Here is a 17,012-nt window from a genome sequence, read left to right as displayed (position 1 = left end):
AACAGAAAAGAGAACCGAGTAGCGAAAGAATGCGCTCAGTCAGCTGATTGTTTGTTTAGACTACAACTGCCCCAGGGAATGTAAGTACTCTGTGCTTATAGTATTGCCAAATGACCACATACTTTAGTAAAGCAAATTTGGAAAAGAAAAGGGATAAAGGTAGAAAGCAAGATGATGATTTCTATCAAGAACTGGTTGAAATGGAGACTCATAATAAACTGGTAGAGCGTGTACACAGACTGGAGATTGCTTTCCAGAATGAAATTGATGAAATAAAGAAGCAGATGCACTTGCAAAAGGAAGAAATAGAAAAACTAGGAAGGGAGGTCAGCAAGAAAGACACAACCATATGTGAACTAACAGTGGAATTGAGTACACTTAGGAGGAAAATGAGTGAAATGGCAAGTACCGTAGTCAACCACGAGAGTATTATGGAAGAGTTCAAAAATGATACAGAGACAAGTAGGCAAGTAAGCAGTCTGATAGACAAGAGCAGTGATATTGAGGAGAAGATAACACAGGTGAATGAAGCTGCGCAAAGCAACAAAAATTATTTGGAAACCACGTATGCTGAAATGGTGAAAGTAAAGAAAGACTTAGAAACAATGGTGGAAGAAAAAAGCATTAAAAAGGAAGTGAAAAGAATAATCCAAAACAATCCAAAGTTAGTCAGAGATTCAGTAAATATCAACAAATCTATAGTAATCACTGGTATAGAAGAGGAAGAAGTAAAAAACAAGATCTCAAGAGACAAAAAGGAGATGGCAAGTGTAATGAGCTTATTGAAGGAAGTATCAGAGGAAATGTGTAGTAAAGACATAGAGGAACACAAAAGGTTAGGGAAATACGAGAAAAGCAAGTCAAGACCTCTAAAGGTAACTTTCCGGAGTGTAAACACCATGGAGGAGATACTAAAAAATGCAAAGAATCTTATGGAAAAAGAGGAGTTCAAAAATGTATGGATAAAAAGATGCCTAACACAAGAGGAACTGGAATTACTGAAAGAGAAGAGGGAGGAAGCAAAAACAAAAAATGAGGGAAGATCATAGGAGGAGAAGAACACATTTTTTTTTACAGAGTTATAGGATTGCAGTTACGAAAGTGGTACATAACCAGGAGGGAATAAAAAGGAGGAAGGTAGTAGAACCAAATCATGACAAGTATATAAACAAGATGATTAAGTTGATGTACTCAAATGTGGATGGAATGGTATCTAAATTATTAGAGATGAATGATTATGTTAGAAAAAATGAACCACATATAATATGCCTAACTGAAACGAAATTAACACCAAGGATATCAAATGACATACTAAACTTAGAGGAATATAATATATGGAGAAGAGATAGAAACTTAAAAAAAGAAGGAGGAATTATAATATTAACTAAGAAAAATCTAAAAGTCAATGAAATAAAACTAGATATACCCTCACAAGTAGAACTGATTGCAGTAGAGATCAGCACATCTGAAGGGAAAGTAATTGTAGCCAATTTGTACATGCCACCCAGATCAAACACATGGGAAAGAGATGAATATGAGGCCCTGGCAGAGAGTACAATTCAGAGTTTAAGAGCATTACTACATAAAATGGAAGAGAAATCGGAAAGAATTGTACTAACTGGAGATTTTAATACAAATATAAATTGGAATACTCTAGATATAATAAGCCAAGAAAGTTGTTGGGACCAAAAGCTCCCGGATCTCGTGCAAGAGTTTTTCCTAACGCAACATGTTAGGGAAACCACCAGAAAAAGAGGACTCGATGTACCTTCAATGCTAGATCTCATATTTACTAGGCAAGAAAATGATATTGACAGTTTAATATATCACCCTCCACTCGGCAAAAGCGACCATGCAGTACTAAATTACTTCAGGATAGCATATGACATAGTTAACAGCAATGAAAGTTACAAAAAGAGCTTAAACTATAAAAAGGGAAATTATCATGACCTAAAGAAGTATTTCTTTGAAGTTGATTGGGAAAATGAGCTTAGAGGACAAGATTTAAATGCTGTATATAAAAAATTCTGTGAATTTTATGAAATAGGAGTCCAGAAGTACATCCCACAGCACAAAGAAGCAGATAAGAAAATACAGAAATGGTTCAATACAGAATGTAAAAAATCAAAAGAAAGAAGAGATTTGTTGTGGAATAGATACGGAAGACACAATAGTGAAAGGGAGTATAATAATTACAAACAGGCAAGAAACGATTATACAAGAATAAGGAGGGAAGCCCAAAAACAGTTTGAGGAGGATATAATAAATAAAAGTAGTGATCAACCGAAGCTATTTTACAGCTACATCAGAAGCAAAACCAAAGTAAAAGATATAATACAATCCATTACGGACGAGGGAATCACCTATACACAGGAGAAAGATATTTGTGAAGCACTAAATAAGAATTTCCAATCAGTTTTTACAGAGGAAGAACATTTTGAGAGGGACTATGTGGAACATGCATGTCCACGCATACTACCAGATATACAAATATCAGAAGATGTAATACAGGAGGAGTTAAGTAAATTAGACAGAGGAAAAGCAAATGGTCCTGATGAAATTTCATGTTGGGTACTACGAGAATGTGCAAAGGAGTTAAGTAAACCATTATTTTTAATTTTCAAGAAATCCTTGGGTCAAGGTAAACTGCCTGATATTTGGAAGAAAGCAAATATTGTCCCCTTATTTAAGAAAAGGAATAGACAAAATCCACTCAACTACCGACCAGTATCACTGACCAATGTTGTTAGCAAGGTATTTCAAAAGCTTATAAGAAAAGCTTGGGTAAATCATCTAGAAGAACACAATATGATAACAGAAAGACAGTTTGGTTTCAGAAAAGGAAAATCATGTGTTACTAATCTGTTGAGCTACTATGACAGAGTAACAGACACAGTACAGGAAAGAGAAGGATGGGTGGACAGTATCTATTTAGATTTCAAGAAAGCATTTGACACAGTACCACACCAAAGACTTTTATGGAAACTGTACCATCAAGGAGGAATTCGAGGCAAACTGTTTTGTTGGATGCAAGATTTTCTCAAAAAAAAGAGAAATGAGAACAGTACTAAGGGGAAACTACTCATCATGGAAAGAAGTGACTAGTGCAGTACCACAGGGTTCAGTGCTGGCACCAATCATGTTTTTAGTCTATATAAATGATATAGACAGGAACACTGGAAATGAAAGCTATCTAAATATGTTTGCAGATGATGCAAAAATACAAAGGAGAATTACTAACACAGACTCTTGTAAAGAGCTACAAGAAGAATTAAATAAACTTCATGAATGGAGTAATACATGGCAAATGGAATTCAGTGTGGATAAATGTCATGTAATCAAGTTTGGTAAAAGTGGAAAAAGACCTGATTGGGATTATACGTTAGGAAATAAAACCCTATACACATCAGAAAGAGAGAAGGACCTAGGTGTGATTATCAATAACAGACTATCTCCAGCTGACCACATCAGTGAGAAGGTACGGAACATCGTGTTTTCTTTTTTACTGTTTTTTCGTCATTTTTTCCTTCCCACTTAATTCCCCCCCCCCTTTTTCTGACCAGTTCTTTCTCTTCTTCCCTCCCTCTTCCTGTTCTGTATATACCATATGTCTTTCCCTCTTCCTCCTGTTTCCTTTCTTTTTGTTCCCTCCCACTCCTCCTCCTCTTCCTCTATCTTGTTTCTTCTTTCTTCCATCCTCTCTTTTCTCTCTCCTACTTCCTGCTCCAATTATTGTCTTTCTCTCTACCCATTGTTTTCTCTTCAGTTCGGCCTCATTTTCTTTATTTGAACTCCATTATTACCCGTCCCCACCCCGGAGGAGCTCGGGGACGGGTATTGTTTTCACTCGGTTTGTCCGTCTGTTTGTCTGTCTGTTAACAACTTTACGCCAAAACTGCTGGTGTGATTTTTACTCAGATTACCGGGATGATGGGCTATGACTTTCTGATCACCCGATTAAGTTTTGGGCCAAGGCCCAGGCTGTAGGCCCCCCCTCCCCCAATTTTTTTTTTTTCGCCATAACTCCTTTCAAAATCGTCATATCGACATGAAAACAAAACCTAAATGTGCAGCCATCAAATCTGCATCCTGTGACATGCCTCACTACATCAGAGGGTCACCCATCAGTTAGCGGTCAGTGTCAGGTGGGTCGGGCCAAAAAATTTCGAATGGACATAAAATCGTCAATTTCCACCCGATTTACTCCAAATTTGATATGTGACATCTTTGACTAGATATCCTGTTGTGTTTATACGTCAGGACTAAAATCACTGCCGGGGACGGGTTTGCTGTGCCTTGACCGCTTCTTGTTCTTTTTGTCCTGTTTCCTCCATCTCTTCATCCTGTTTCCTCCCTTCTTCCCTTCCTCGTTCCTCTCATTTCTCCCTCCCCTCTTCGCTGTTCCTCCCTTCTTTCCTCGCTCTCCCCCATCCCTTCATCTTGTCCCTCGCTTTCCTTTCAGCCGTCTTCCTTTCTTTCTTCCAGTTTTTCTTTCTGTTCTTCTTCCTAAGTATATTCCTTCCCTCCATTTCTCTTTCCTGCTTATGTTGTTTCACTCTTCCTTTTCTCTCCTCATCTTCCCCCATTCCTCACCCCTCCTGTCCATTCTCTTCTTATCTTCCTCCACCCATCCTCCTTTCTTATTTCTTCCTTGTCCTCCCTATCCCTCTTTCATTCTCATTCTCTATATTCCTTCATCCCTCCCCCCTTCTTTCTTTTCTTCCTATTCTCTTTACATTTTCCTTCATCCTACGTTATCTTCCTATTCTCTCTTTTTTTCTCTCTTTTTTTCCTACACCCCTCCTTCCTCCTTCCTTTTATTGCTGTTCCCTCTTTACCATCCTCTGTCCCTCCTGCTTTCATTTCTGTTTCCTTCTCTTCTTAATGACTTACAAGGAAAGTACCCAAACATTCCCCTAGATTACGACCCGCAACGGTCGAGTTTATAATCCAGGTCCCTATGTCAGTTTTAGATTCGGACAGGCTGGTTTAAAGAGACCTTGCCTGGTGGTATCGTGGTCTGCCCAGGAATCGAACCCGGGACCTCTCAGTTGCGGGCAGATTACACCACCAGCATCCCATATTCCTGCTTTTTCATCTTCCTTTTTATCTCCATTCATGCCTCTTCCTGCTCCTTTCTCTTCTTACCTACTTCTGTGTCCTCTTCATTATTCATTCTTACTTTCTTTCCTCCTTCCTCATCCCTTGCCTTTTCCTCCTCTCTGTTTCTTACCCTTCCATTCTTTCTCCTTCTTACTATCTTCCAACCACGTTCCTTCATTGTCTCCCAGCATTTTTAAAGATTGTTAAGTTTTGTAATTTTCAGCATGGGGAATCGCTGTCTGTGTTCACATCATTTTGCAAGTACACACACACACACACACACACACACACACACACACACACACACACACACACACACACACACACACACACACACACACACACACACACACACACACACACACACACACACACACACACACACACACACACACTGTACTCGTACTCTTGCACAGAAGTAAGGCTTGGATTTTTACGAAAGTGTTAGGACTAAGTGATCATATAGCGATGGAGAAAATATTTAATAACATGAAGTTATATAGATCAATATTAGCTATACGTGTTATGGGAAAGGTTTGAGAGTATACCAGTTAGTTCACTCGTTAATCCTTTGCTGGCGAGGATATCTCGTAAAGGAGAAAGACAAATGGCATAAGCCAGAATGAAATACCAAACTGCAGTAACACTGTCGTTAGTTGCTTAACCTTCTCGTTACGCGAGGTGTGTGATACTGAATAGTATCTCCTGGTGGCAGAAGAAGTAAGATATAAAGGACACCATTGCACTTATGGGATTAATGGAGACTTTTTGACTCCTTGACACCGAAGGGTCCCTCATAATCTGAGTGACATTGTCCGGCGATAGCAAGAATTACAGACAATGTACTGGTAGGCTAGTCGTGCTGCACAGCCTGCTTTCAAGGCCCAGTAGTCCTCCTACGTACCGCACACCTCTACAGGTTGGTGGAGAACGTTGTAGCCTTAGTGGTCAAGTTGGTAGTGCAAGCTCTTAGCAGATTTCCATGTGCAACTCTCGCCGTACATTCAAAAAGCTTTACACCTTTATCCGTGCGTGAAACAGTGGGTGGAGTCGGGTTACTCCTTCAGTGACAGAAAATGGTGTTTCTCGGCCCTACGGATCAGTTACCCTTCAGGACCCGTAGAACACTGCTTCAACTTATGTAGTAATGCTGCTGCCCTCCTGTGTTAGGCGTGTGCACACCAGCCGCTACAACACATACATACAGACATACATACATACAATTAGAGCATTTAAAAATCCTTAGGCTCCCCCTTGATTGAAAAATAATCTGGCAGCAGCACAAGAAAAATAATAGCACTGGGAAGCTTAAAATATTTCCTGCCTCTGGCCTGGCAAATAAACTGGATCAAATTTGCAAAGGGGATTCAGCAACAAAACGGATTGGGCGAGTTTTGATGAAATTGTTTTGAGTATTTGCATTTAGCCTGGAGGGAGTGTAAGGCAGGGGTGAGGCTTGTAGGTCAGGGGTCATGTATTATACTGACCTAGATTGTATTACACACACACACACACACACACACACACACACACACACACACACACACACACACACACACACACACACACACACACACACACACTTGATTACTCCACATCTATTACAAATCCCTGGTTTTCTAAACCTGTCCACCCTGTGCATCTCGTCTTCACTTGTCAGTTAACCTACTCTCCCACCTCATTTGTAAATTCCCTGCTACTTCTTGTATTACTACTTGTATCTGCCTTGTGTTATTCACTCTGAGGCATAAGTCATGCTTTCTCATCTTCCTCATTCCTCCACTTGTGTAGTGTCCCGTCCTTCCTTTCCCTCTCTTATTTTTCCTTTCTTTTCGTCAGTCTTCCCGCAACCTCCTACCCTTGCCCATTCCTTTGTTTTCCTCAGTGCCCCTTCCTTTCTCTCCTCCTATGCATTTTCCTTTCATTTTTATTTCACTTCACATCCCCTTCCATACCCTCCTTTCCCACTTTCCTCCTGTTCCTTTTCCTTTCTCCCCCCCCCCTTTTCCTTCTCCTTGCTTCCCTTACCCACCTGTCCCTCTTTCCTCCCTTTTCTGTGTCCTCTTCTCTCCCTCCCCGTGTTCATTTTCTGTCTGTCCTCTTTCCCCTTTTCTCCCCTCCCTCTTTTTCATTTCTTTTCCAGTGCTTCCATTCTCTTCTTTCCATTCATTTCTTTCCTCCTCTCATTTTTTTTCTCCTCCCTTCCTTCCTTTACGCTGGACATTTCCTCTTCCTTTGCTCTTCTCTGTCACCATCCTTCTTTGTTAATCTCACCTGAGTCAGTCGACTTACAGAATCTGTCACTTCATCGCTTTCATTTTTACCCATTTCACCCGCTCCTATCGTTTTTCTCCCTTCAGTTCTCCCGCCGCCCCCCTCGCCTTTTTCCTCTCTCTCCGCTGCCGTCACCCCTCTCTCTTTTTGTTTATCTCACTCTTCCCCTTCCATTATAGAGGGGTTATTAACGGTGGTGGTGGCAGGAAAAATGAGTCACAGAGAACAGAGTACCCACACTTATAACGTATTTTTAATACTGGTTTAGGTACTACGGGTAGATTGCATTACTGCCTTGCAGTACTCAAGGAGCCGTATCACAGTCATCTAAAAAAGAGTTTTTTAGCCCATGCATTTCCTTCCCTTCCCTTCCCTTCCCTTCCCTTCCCTTCCCTTCCCTCCTTTCTTCTTCTCCCACTTCCTCCCTTCCCAATCCTTTCCCGCGTCTCTTTCCATCTACTTTCATTCCTTTTGTCTTTCCCTTCCCTACTTGTTCTCTTCGTCTTTCCTCCCCCATCTCTCCCTCCTTTACCCTCTCATCCTCCCTACATTCCTTCCTCCTCCCTGTTATCACCGCCTTCCTTCTTCTCCCCGCTGCTCCTATTCTTCTTCATCTCATCCTCTCATCCCCTCCCTTCCCATCCTTCCCTACTGCACATATCTAAACAGATCCTCTTCTCCCCTCCCATTCCCCTCTTCCTACTGCTCCCTCTCTTCCCTTTCGCCCTTCCCTTCATCCTTCTCTTTTTCTTTTATGTCCCTCCTTTCGTTTCCTTACTCCCCTTTCCCTCTATTTCTTCTCCCTCTTCCTTTCCCTTCACTCCCCGTGCTTTCCTCTCGTCATTCTCTTTTCACCATCTCCCCTTTCCCTTTCTCCTTTCCCGCCCTCTTCCTTCTCTCTTCCCCTCCCCTTTTCCTTCTTTCCTTCTCCCCCAGTTTCCCTCTCCCCTCCCCTCCCCTCCCCTCCCCTCCCCTCCCCTTCCCTCCCCTCCCCTTCCCTTCCCTTCCCTTCCCTTCCCTTCCCTTCCCTTCCCTCCCCTCCCCTTCCTTCCCCTCCCCTTCCCTCCTCCGCCCCTCTGTTATCCATTCTCGTCTCCCCACACCCCATTAACCTTTCCTTCTACCTTCCCCTCCCCTCCCCTTCCCTTCCATCTTTGCTTCTTACCTCCCCTAGCTTCTCTCATGCACCCTCCCCTCCCCTATTGATATTACTCTCCCCTCACGCCTCCCACCCTTAACCTCCCTTCCCCTTCCCACTCATCTCTCCCTCTTTCCCCTCCTCCCATTCCCTCTCACCTTTTATCCCCCACTGCCCGTCTCTCCCCCGTCCCTCCCTCCGCCCCTCCTTCCCTCACGTCCCCTTCTCCCTCACTCTCTGACCCACCACTCATTGGCCGTAAGCCATACTTGGCACTTCATTTCCTCCCTTTATCCTCCCACTTTCCACTCGCCATCCCCTCTTTCCTCTCTCTCCCTCTAGCCATCTTTTCTTTCTTTTCTTTCCACCACATAAATTATTCCTTTTCTCTTCCACCCTCTCTTTCAGTCTTTCTTCCATTCTCTTTCCCTCCTCCCATCCCGTTGTTCTTCCTTCTCGTCTTCCATTTCTCCCTCCTCTCCACCCTCACGACGTCTGCCTTCTCTTACACCTTTCCTTTCCTCCATAGGCACTTATCTCTTATTTCTTCGTCCTTCTCCCCTCCTTCGGTTCCTCATTTCTCCCCCTACTAATTCCTTCTCTCACTCCTCTCCTCTCTCTCTCTCCTATAGTTCTCTTCCTCCCCATTTCTCTCTCTCCCTCCTTTCTCTCCGTCTCTCCAGCCTTTCACGAGACCACCATAACTCTCTACAATATCTGTCCCTGTTACCTGCTCTCCTAGCTTAGTGGATATGAGTCTCTCTCTCTCTCTCTCTCTCTCTCTCTCTCTCTCTCTCTCCCTCTCTCTCATGTTACCTGTCTTCTTCTGTTTATATGTCTGCCTGTCTATCTGTCTGTCTATCTATCTATCTGTCTACCGGTGTCCATCTATCTATGTGTGTGTGTGTGTGTGTGTGTGGTAACAAGGCAATAAGTTAGATGCGTCAGTCATTTGTCACATAATACATGGGTTGTGCAGCAGGTTGGCACCAAAATACGCTCCTGAATGTACACCAAATGAATCGCCTTAAATAATGCACCAGTGTCCGCCAGTACCAACACACACAACACTACATCTTCAGGCCTTAAATAATGCACCAGTGTCCGCCAGTACCAACACACACAACACTACATCTTCAGGCCTTAAATAATGCACCAGTGGCCGCCAGTACCAACACACACAACACTACATCTTCAGGCCTTAAATAATGCACCAGTGGCCGCCAGTACCAACACACACAACACTACATCTTCAGTCCGACCACCTACTTTACCAGGTTACCATTGTTACCTACAGATTTTTTTTAGGGGGGAGGGGGACTTTTCAAAATGAGGAAGTTACATATAGCGTTCGTTTTCTTTCATTTCAGGGTCGCTTTCCCAAACTGAATACAGTCATCTGAAGGCAGGATGGACAGGATGTAAAACACGTCATGGTATTCAATAGATTAACCAGTTAATGGTGATGATTTAGTGTGTGTGTCATTGTGAATGCCCAGCTGTATTGCCAAAAGTACTGAACCAGTAGTGCTGCTGATATAGCGTTGTTTTTCTTTTTACGCTAGCTTTATAGATATTTACTTCCAATTAGAGACATTTTTTTCTCTTAGCGGATGAAATCTAGTCATTTTCTAGACGTGCAAAGTTTTTTGTGGGTATTCCGGTGGATTTCCAATGATTTCCTAGTGATGTCTGTATTGTGCGATATTCCAACGTTTTTAGCAGAAGTATAGCTGTATCTGTGGCTTGGGACTTGGCAGCCATAACCAGATGCCTGCAGTGTTGTATCACGACTTGGTTTAATATTTTGATGTACAGTACAAAAGCTTCTTGATGTGAAGCTTGTAGCATACGTGGGTGGAATACTCCTGTGATACAAAAAATAAATCTCTGTAAACAGAATAGAATAGAAAAGGCGTCATCGTACTGAAGTAAATGAAATAGGGGTAAAAACAGAGAGAGGAGAGGGAGAGAGAAAAACAAAATTGCAGGTATGGGAGGAAAGATTGTGGAGAGGAGGAGGGATAAGGGGAAGCGTGAGGAACATTTCCCTGAGGATGGAAGGAGGCAGGGAGGAAAAGAGAAAAGAAAAGGGTGGAGAGAAGGGAGTGATGGACTGAAGGCAGGGAGGAAGAAAAAGGAAGGACTGGAAAAAGGGAGAGATAGAGTGAACTGAGGAAGAAAGAGAATGGCAGAGCCATCCAGTTTATAAGTCAGCCTTAAGCTAAATTAAATCATCTGGGGTGGCAACAGAAAGAAAAACACTTTATGCTGGTGAAATGGGTAATGTGAAGGAGGAAATTATGAAGAGGAGAGAAAGTAAAAACATACACGGAGAGAAGGAAGGTAAGAAGGGAAAAAGAAGAGGAGGGAGAAAAGAAGAAAAGGAGGGATGGGAGCAGAAAAGAGAGGTTTGAGACATGCTGATGTATCTGTATAAGGGGAGAAGGAAGTAGGAAGAGGAGAACAGGAAGAAGGGAGGGAAGAAGAGAAAGGAGACTGGGTAGGTCATAATGTACAAAGAGAGAAAGAGATTGGAGGAAGAGAAATGGAGGAGTAACAGTAGGGTAGGGGGAGGCAGGAAAAAATTGAATATAAAGAAAGAAAAGGACTCGGAAAAAAAAAAGAGAAATATAGGAAGAAGAAAGACAGGAGAGAGAGAGAGAGAGAGAGAGAGAGAGAGAGAGAGAGAGAGAGAGAGAGAGAGAGAGAGAGAGAGAGAGAGAGAGGAATAAAGAAGAAAGAACTAAAAGAGAGGATGAACGGAAAGTTAACAGGAAATTTTAAATAATGTAAAGGGAGAGGGGAAAAGGAAAGTTGAAGGAAAATGAGAAAAAAAAAAGATTAAAAGAGGTTGAGAGAGAGAGAGAGAGAGAGAGAGAGAGAGAGTTGGGTATGAAGGGAGATACAAATGGGTTTCACTCCTCCCACCCTCTCATCTTTTCCCCATCCCTTATCCCTTCCATATTAGTAACCTCTCCCTCCCTTCGTCCACACCTCTGTTCGTGGTCTGTCTGTTTGTCTGTCTGTCTTTCTGTGCCTGTTTGTCATAATTTTGTTGTTCATTCTCGTCATCTTAACATCCTTCCCATTCCCCTTGCCACCTCCTTCCCAACTGTCCTCCTGTTTTCTTTCTTTACTTTCTTCTTTCTATCGTTCTTTTTCTTTTTTCCTTTTCTTTTGTCCTTTCTATTTTTTTCTTTTCTCCTGGTCTCTTTCCTTCTCCCCCTTCCTTCACATCATTTCTTCTTTCCTGCCTCTGCTCCCCTTCCTTGCGTTCTTCTTCCTTCCATTCATCCCTTTCTTGTTCTCCTTCGTTCTTCTCCGTTTTCCTCTCCCTTCCTTTCTCCCACCCTCACACACTCCCTTCTCCATTGCTACCTCTCCATTTTTCGTACCTCTCTCTCTCTCTCTCTCTCTCTCTCTCTCTCACCCGGCTTTCAGAATCTCTCACTCCATCTCTTTCACTTTTACCCATCTGGTCCTCTCCTATCGTTTTTCATCCCCCTCCTTTCCTTTTCCTTCCTCTCCACTGCCGTCACCATTTCTCTCTCATTTCTTAAAATTCTTTTCCACTCTTACTTCATTGAGGCCATTAAGTGTAATGGTGGAAGGGAAAACTGTAGTATGGAATAGAGTACCCGTACTTATATAATACAACCTGTGAAGGTGAAAGGCTTAGTTGAAAGTATATGTCTTTCATTATGTACAGGTTTCAGTCCCATCAAATGCGATGTCTTATTATGTATTACTTGTGTCTCCTAACAGTTTATATTAAGCATAAGAGAGACCTACAGAAGTAAGAGGTTAATGAAGGCCTTATATAACCCCTCAGTTCCAAATATCTATCCCAAGCTGAATAAAATCGTCTGAAAGTAGCAAGAATATCCGTCATCGTCATTAATTTTTCCGCCCCATCAGGAGTGAAGGGGCCGCCCGGGGCTAGGCTACTTACTCCGACATTTAGGGCGAGGGTGACAACCTTACACTTCTCAGAGTGGTATTATGTGACTACAACCACTCCTAGGATATAAACCCTTGTGGGCCCCATCAGGCTGCTGTGGCGCCTTAACCCACTAGATCAACAAGAATTACAAGAAAAAACAAAAACATTCTACAGAGGAGGTATACAGTGCTTAGTGGAGGACAGAATACTTATAAATTACACTTTTGGTAGGATTTGACTGATGAGTGGGTACAGCTGTGGTACAGTTTTCAGCACACTGTGATGTGTTTCCTGCACACCTGCTTCAGGATTCCACACACACTGCCACACAGAGGAAAGTCTCCTGTAAATCTACTATGAGGCCCCATATGAAGGCGTCCCTCTCCAGCACCATGTGTAATTACGTAAGCGGTTAAAGTGTTGAATGGTAGTGTGTGCATCGTATTATCCTGAGTGTAAGGGCGCGTCCGAACGTGTGCTCGAACATGTGTTGACAACACAGCTGGCAACATGTTTGGATACATGTATGCAGCAGTATTTGGACAGATGTATGCAAACATGTTACAGTGCAGCTTCAAACCTACTGGAAGCAGAGGTGATGGGATAAGTGTGTCCATACGAGGCAGCTGAGACTTCATCATGGTGTTGCCAACATGATCTGGACGCTGCTGTTCCCAGCATGTTTGCAGTTTGTTCGTTATTGTGTTGTTTTACGTGTTGCCAGCACTTAATCTAGCACATGAGTGGACGCGCACTAAGGGATGGAAGACGTATGTGCATGAGGTTGCATGTGTAAATGGTTAGTGTGTGTGTGTGTGTGTGTGTGTGTGTGTGTGTGAAGCCACTTTAAGGTAACTTCAACTTAGGTTGGTAGACACTCACCGAGGGTGAGAAGAGTTGAAATCTAATCTCCACCAAATCCTTCGGTATGATGACGTCTTTTGTAATATATTCTTAATACCCCCACACTGTTTTACTCACCTTACAAAAACCTTTACTAGTGAAGGGATTAATAAAGGCAGTGTTTAACTCGTCAAGTAGGAAAAATGTCTCCTTACCAGAATGAAATAGTCCTGTGGTAGCCAGCATAAGATCTACAGTATGTCCTGTGATATCAGCATTCACCCGTTCAATCCAACGGCGTGATTTCTTGGTGTATTCCAACTCCTTTGCACCGACTGTTATCCAAGTGAAGGGAGATGTTGTGCAGGGGTTAACGAAGGCTGTAACTAACCCCTCCACAGTCAAAAGTTTCGCATAAACTGAATAAAATCGTGTGGAGGCAGCAAGAGCAAAATAGAGGAAGGCAGTGGGACTGAAGGGTTAATATTTTCTAGTGGTACTGAGAAATCCCACACAAGTATTTCCTTTGTATGATCATTTTTATCACACTGATACATTGTTGTTTTATGGGTAGTGTAATATTTTGTTTAGCTTGTTGGTTTACCAAGTAAGTCGGTTTTATGTCAGCTTCATCTTAGGATTCCCAAGACTCTTGCGGCCCACAAACGATTGAAATCTCTTGTGCCCGATGACGTAGTTTTCTCATATTCTCACAATCTCCTGATGATTATATTTAGCTAAGGATTATTCAGCTGGATGGGTTAGATAGTCTTTAACCCACTCACTAGAAACCATCTTGCTAACCTGAACAAATCGTCTGAAACTAGCAAGAGTCAGCTAATGAATAGGTCACCGGACTGAAGGGGTTAAGTTCTGGGTAAACCTTTCACCATGAGGAAGGACTAATCCGTCTCCAGTAATCCCTTGATGTCGTCCATGTCTTGTTCCCGGCCACGACACACGATTTTATTCAGCTCAAGCACATATTTTGTACATTATTTTGTACTAACCCACCCCATGTACTGGCGGGGTATGGGTTATGATGATGATGATGATGTGTTAACGTTTAACTCCAGAATTATTGTGTTGGTGATATAATGGTTTCCTTTGTTAATTTGTCAGTTGTTTTTAGTGTAATCAGTTAAGTTCAGTTCATTAGTGGTTTATCAGATTTGAGAGAGAGAGAGAGAGAGAGAGAGAGAGAGAGAGAGAGAGTCTTCTCAGCTGAATAAAGCCGTCTTACAGAAGAGTACTGTGTATACCATCGTGTGTGTGTGTGTGTGTGTGTGTGTGTGTGTGTGTGTGTGTGTGTGTGTGTGTGTGTGTGTGTGTGACTCAGGGCTCTTGTTTGGCGAGCCAGAACTCGCAAATGCGAGTATTTTTTCCCTTCGGCGAACAAATTTTACATGCAAGTGGCCTTTTGGTTAGGAGAAAATACGTCCACTTCAAAACCCAGTAAACTACAAAATAAGTAAATCTCACAAATGAACAAAAAAGCACTTTGTGATCGATTAATAAGCCTTTCCTTGTCGCCATTATGAATGTTTAAAAATAGACAATGTGTAAATAAATAATAAATATTTTTATTGCTCGTAAATATTTCGGCTCATAGTCAGTTTGGCTACTAAAAATTTATTTGGCTCGTAGCTCTGAAACCTTAGGAGCCACATGGCTTGCAACCATCGGCAGTTAGCAAGAGCCCTGTGTGTGTGTGTGTGTGTGTGTGTGTGTAGCTTCGTGAGGGCCCGTCCACAGTATCACTCAGTGTTCACCTGGCCTGTGGTATCCAAGCCAGGGTTGCCATTTCGTGGAAATCGTCTACTAATGTGGAAAAAAACGAACGACGGACCTAGACGTGGAAGAGACGGATTTCTTTCCACACCAGCGTGCAAAATTTCCACGCTGCCTATTTATGCTATGTTTGTGCAATAGAGGAGATTTTGACATGGTTAGGAGGCATTTACATATATTGTTACTTGTATCTATCATAGTTAAGTGATTGAAAATGTATCGTTTGTGCATAATACACACATATAAAAGAAGGAAGAGTACGTTGTGGACCACTGTCTACCTGCACCCAGCCGGCATTGTTGTTGCTAATATAGTATTTAGCAGATTATTCACAAGGCAAATGCCAAACACTTGCAGCCATACTTAAAAGTATTCAGGGACATCAAAAGGATTTCTCAGATGCATTGCTGAACTGCCAACGAGTCTGGCATAGTATGATGGCCAGCAGTGACATCACGGATTACATATGATTTATAATGGGAGTACCAAAACAGCTGTTTTATTGCTGACTGGATGAACTGATGCAAATATGTGGTTGGTTGCCTGTGTATATTCTTGTATCGTGCAGGGATAGACTAATGAATAATAGTTACCGTATATTGCTTGTTACTTTTTACTATCTGTCGGATGTGAATGTCTCTTGTTTCGTTACTTTTCAGCATGTAATAAAGATTTATTTTGGTGTATTAGCCATTTGACTTACGTGCACATCAATCAGGATATGTTTAAATTCATTATTCATACCTACACCTGCAGTAATCATATATATATCATTTTAGTTGTACCAACATCACGTTTTCTATCATCTTGGCCACTAAACGAGAACGTGTGGAAAAATGGCGTCAGAAGCAGTGTGAATTTACGGCAACACTGATCCATGTACGCTGTTCATCAGTTTCGAAGCACGGTAATGAAACACACTGTGAGCATTCGATCAACAGCAGTGATGGTGCTTTAGTGTATCACTTCTACACCATCATCCTCCACACATCCTTCACCACCAAACACAAACACCACAGATGTCAAGTGATCTTGCAGACGAGCCCATAACATCCATTGTGTGTTGGTGTTGGTCTGTCTTTTACCACATGCTCGCTCACGCATGGCTTGTAAGTGCTTCAGTGTTTCAAGTTGGTTAACACGAACGTCACTCAGTTGATGCTGACGCAGTGAGTGAAAGTTTGAGAAAGCACGTGTTTCGGAGGCAGCAATATACGAGAGGATTGCCCATTTTATTTGTTATTTGGTTTTTGCTTAAAGAACCTATTCTGCCTCAGTAACCTAGAAGTACCTTAATGACCACTTGACATAAAAATATACCACAGAAACTGAATGACTTTAAGGTACAGTAAAATAGAAATGAACGATAATTTAAGAAATTTACGTGGGTCCGTGTACTGGCAGAATCGTACGAGGTACTCGCCAAGCCCCGCCCACGCAGGTGTGAACCCAGACCCAGTCGATTTTTATCTATTGAAGTGCTTGGTGCGCGAATAATTTAGGCTGTTTCATTGAGTTTTGCGGTGTTTTAGAGCGCTTTATCGACGGTGGACGTGACGAGAATGTGAAATCGGTGTGTGGATTGGTGACTGGAAAGAGAAAGAGGGACGGAAGAAACAAAATATTGACTCAGTGAAGCAAGGTAAGAGTTTCAACCATGTAATCGACATGGTGATTTACGTGTCTCTTATTCTATCTATCTATCTATAGCCCGACGCGACGCCCTAATCCCGCAAAGGGTGGCCGCAGACAAAACGCCTCCAAGTCGCTCTGTCACCCACCATTTGACTACCCTCCCCCAACTCACCCCCCCCCTCCCTCATATACCTCTCAACTCCATCCCTCCACCTCATCCTCGGTCTTCCGCTCCATCTCCCTTCCTCCACCTCACCTACATACACCCTCTTAGTCAGTCTT

Source organism: Coenobita brevimanus, chromosome 58 (assembly GCF_032717465.1).
Source record: "Coenobita brevimanus isolate Jiangsu-jjx chromosome 58, ASM3271746v2, whole genome shotgun sequence".
Lineage (NCBI taxonomy): Eukaryota > Metazoa > Arthropoda > Malacostraca > Decapoda > Coenobitidae > Coenobita > Coenobita brevimanus.
The sequence above is the reverse complement of the archived record's forward strand: the minus strand, read 5'-3'. Positions refer to the sequence as shown.